Raw genomic sequence first — 4,923 nt, forward strand, 5'->3', positions numbered from 1 at the left:
ACATCGAGAGGGTTTCTCCAACTCGTCACAACGTCGCAGAGGACGACCGCGATTTGATCATCGCCATGCAGTGTCATCGCGAGTAGTACGTGTCAACGTGTGCAGCGTGCAGCAGAAGCGGAAATTTGTCAGCATACTCATCAACTCCAGGTCAAACCGTTGGTCAAAGTGGTCGAGTTACTTTATAGTCAAAACCGTTTTTTTCCATTCCGTATATATTTTATATAAAAGATCGGAGAAATAAATATCTATACAAAAGAAAATATCTACAGCGTTTCAATTCCCTTCTTGGGACCCTTTCGTTTTCTTTTTTTTTCATCTAAATCAATAAAAGATAATTACATTAAGTGGGAAAAGAAATTATAAGTGAAGTGTTTCCGCGTAGGAGACGGAGGTCGACGACCCGGGAGGAGGTAGGACCTTCGGGTCTTACTTCGGCATTTTGGGAGACACAACAATAAAAAACACAAAAAAAAGAAGGAAAATGAGAGGTGAGAGAATTAATATAAACTTTAACGAATCGGAAAAAACAGAGGAGGTGTTCATGGTTGTGGAGAGTGACACTAAGGGAAAAAGTTTAGCAAACTACAATCCCTTTCTGTTCGCAAAGGCGACGGAGATGGCATTGGAGGAAAGCCATTACAAACCACCATACTGAGAGACGGCAAAATGCTCATGAGAATGAGAAATCACAAAGAAGCCAAGAAATTATACAACATAAATCTAAATCACGGTGATAACTGTATAAAAGTGAAGGTGTATGAGCACAAAACTTTAAACACGAGTAAGGGAGTAATCCGTTGTGATGCCTGTAAGTTTTTGACTGAACAGGAGTTATTGGAAGGTTTACAACCACAAAATGTTACAGAGGTTTACATTATGAAGAGGAGAGGACAAAATGGTGAAATGTACAACACGAGAACGGCCATTCTGACATTTAAAACTACAGTGCTTCCCAGAAAAGTGGATATAGGATATTTTTCAGAACGAGTAGAACTTTTCATCCCTAACCCAATGAGATGTATGAAATGTATGCGTTTTGGCCATACTAAAAAATATTGTAGTAGGGAAAAAACATGTGCAAAATGCGGAGAAATGCGGAGAAGTCTGCAACAACCCATTAAAATGCACAGCATGTGGTGAAAACCATTCATCACTTGATAAAGAGTGCCCAATTTGGAAAGATGAAGTTGAAATAAAAAAATACAAACGGAAAAAAGAATCACGATCAGAGAAGCCCGCAGAATAAGAAGAGAAGTAGCGCCAATAGTACCTCGAAACTACACCACAATCAATTATTCAAAAATATTATCCGACAATACTTCAAAACCCATAACTACGGAAAAAAGGAGATTAGATGTAACTATTGAAGAAGATAACAATGCAAAAAAAATAAACGAAAACAACCGCCTTAATATTCAAAACAAAACAACTCACACAGATGAAACAGAAGAAATCACCGAGGAACTTAGTAAAAATTTAAATCAAAATACACAAAAAGTAAACGAAATAAACACAGAACACAACGATACTCTAATATACCTTAGCGACACAGATATTCAAAGAACAGAAGAAACAGGTAGGGAAATATCCCCTTAATAATATAAATTAACAAAGTATACACATAAATTAAACAAAAAACAAATTAAATGTACAAACTAAATATAATTCAAGCAAACATCCAAAGCATTAAAAAAAATAGGGAAGAATTAATTCATATTCTAAAAGAGAACAATTACGACATTGCTTGTCTACAAGAAACATGGCTAAAAAACGAAAAAAAAAATGACGATAAAAGGATACAACATGATACGCACCGACCGAAGTGATGGTTACGGAGGTACGTGCATTATATTAAAAAAAAAAAAACAAATAAATTTCAAAAAATCAACACTAACAGACGAAACAGAAGAAAACATTCAAACAACAGCAATATTACTACTTTCCACAAATACTATTCTGGTATCAATATATATCGCCCCCCAAACCCCCACAATAACACTAAAAAACACTATAACAAAAATACTCCACAACACTCGCAACCACAAAAAAATCATAATAGCAGGTGATTTTAACTCCCATCACACCTTTTGGGGTGATTCACAATCAGACAGAAAAGGAGAAATAATAATTGAACAAATAAATGGATCAAACTTAATTATTCTAAAAAATAATAAATATACTTGCATTCCCACCGACAACAACAAACGACAGACATCAATCGATTTAACAATAATATCGAAAGACATATACACTCATACACATAAAATAATAAAAGATAACCACATAGGAGCTAGCAACCACAAAATAATTGAAATTACAATAAATAACCATAATGCATTGCCTAAGGACATAACGATCATAAATAAAAAGAAAGTTAACAAACTTTTAAAGGAAATCAAACAAGACGAGATAAAAAACATTAAACAATTCACAAAAAGGGCTACAAAAATAATCAACAACAGCAAACACAAAATCCATTTTACCCTTAAATCATGGTGGAGCAAGGAGATCAAAGAGGCTTATGAAAAAAAAAACAAAGCAAGAAAAATATTTAATGAAACCAGAAGTATAGAAAATGCGATAGAATTTAGAAAAGCCACAGCGATCTTTAGATTAAACAGTAAAATGGCAAGAGAAAAACAAACAGAAATATCCATGGATAAGATTAACACAAACACAAATAATACTGAGCTTTGGAAACTTTTTGGAAAAATAACTTATAATAACACAAATCCAAAAGAATCTAACATAATTCACAACGAAGAGAATAGCGCAAAAAAATTCATGAATATAAATTTCATTAAAAACAAAAACTCCAAATTCAGAATTGAAATAGACCCAAACTTTACCACTGAAGATGAATTATTGAACATTGAAATATGGAATCAAATCCTAAACAAGAAAAAAACACTACTCCAGGCATCGATAAGATAACTTATGAAATGCTAAAAAACATAAATGACTATACTAGAAACACAATCATTGCCGATGGAAATAAAATGTGGCAAGAAGGAAAAATAACCAAAGAACTAAAAACAATAAAAATTATAGCCATTCCTAAACCAAACAAAGATACAAAGGATCCAAACAATTATAGACCAATAGCACTAATACCAACAATAACAAAAATCTTAAATACGGCGGTACTCCTAAAACTAAACAAACACATAGAAGAAAACGACACACTACCAGAACAATCTTTTGGTTTTAGGAAAAAAAGAACAATCAATCAATGTATCAATTATCTCAACAACCACATTAAACACAACCAAAGAAAAAACCAAATATGTGGAGCAGTATTTATAGATTTAGAACAGGCATATAACCATGTACATACACAAACACTTATAGACATAATGAGCATATCCAACATCCCCCCACAAATCATTATATGGACTTACGCCTTCCTAAGAAACAGAAATCTACAAATAACCAGTAATAACAAATCACAAAATATGCTAATAACGGATGGCCTACCACAAGGAGATGTCATGTCACCTACACTATTTAATATATACACCAAAGAAATACACAAAACCATACACGAAACACACCCAAGTAACACAATCATACAATACGCAGACGACTTTGTCATCCTCAGCAATGGAAAAAATGAACGGGAGTTAGAAACAAATCTACAAAAGGCACTAAACGCTTTTACCAAAAATGTGGAATCGCTAAAACTAACCATAAATATAGCAAAAACTAAATACATTATCTTTGGAAAAAAAAGACAACAATATACGCTTAACAATTAGGAACACAAATATAGAAAATACAAAGATATACAAATATCTTGGTACCATAATAGATAATCAACTAAACTTCCAAAAACATGTAGAACACTTGAGAAACAAAGCCACTAACCGCTTAAATCTTCAAAAAATAGTATGCGCCAGACACAACAATTTAAATCCGGAAAAAAGTCTTAATATATACAGAGCCACCATCAGAAACACCTTAGAATCGGGAGCATCATACACACTAAATTGCAACAAAAATAAAATAAGAACAATGCACACCATTATAAATCAGGCCTTAAGAAAAGCTACAGGGTGCACAAAAACTACACCAATTAACACATTGCATGCTATCTCCGCGGAAGTCCCTTTCAATTTTAGAAGCAACTTCACAGCCAGAAAGGAGCTGGTGAAAGACATAGTATACTCAGAGACAACAAGAAAACAATTAGACACACAACATAACACGCGATACAAAAAAAGAAAAAAAACTTTCCAGGAAGAACTATACGAGAAAGATATAAATATTATAAAATATATATATATAGCAAAAACTAACGACTTAAAGAAATATCCATCAATCAACACTGAACTCAAAGAACTAATAGGTACAAAAAACAATAATAACAAAGATACTCTAAAACAAAAAACACTAGAATACATATACAAAAATAATAAGGACAAACCAACCATTTTCACGGATGGAAGTATAACGTCAGATAAAGCGGGTATAGGAATATACATAAAAAATAAATCACACCAACATTACTACAACTACAACATAAAAAATCATTCGTCCATAACGACAATAGAATTAACTTCTTGCACTATCCTAAGAAAAACCTCCAAGGAAACAAAAATTGAGGAATTATTTTATAACATTTTAAACATAGCAAGTCAAATAGACGCTCAAATTATATGGATCCCATCACACATAGGAATAAAAGGGAACGAAATCGCAGACGACTTAGCAAAAAAAGGAACCATATCAAGCACAAAAATAAACAATAAAATCAGATAGACGCCATCAATATTTTTAAAAACGAAATGATAGAAAAAACACAAACATGGTTTAAAAACACGGCACAATCAAAAGGGAAAAAATTGGAATTTTTTTGGAAAAAGGGGGAATTTTGCTCTCGTCGATACAGCTGTACGTGCCTGCAAGAACTCTCCGCCC

The sequence above is a fragment of the Anopheles arabiensis genome, chromosome X, assembly GCF_016920715.1.
Source record: "Anopheles arabiensis isolate DONGOLA chromosome X, AaraD3, whole genome shotgun sequence".
In the NCBI taxonomy this organism is placed as follows: Eukaryota; Metazoa; Arthropoda; class Insecta; order Diptera; family Culicidae; genus Anopheles; species Anopheles arabiensis.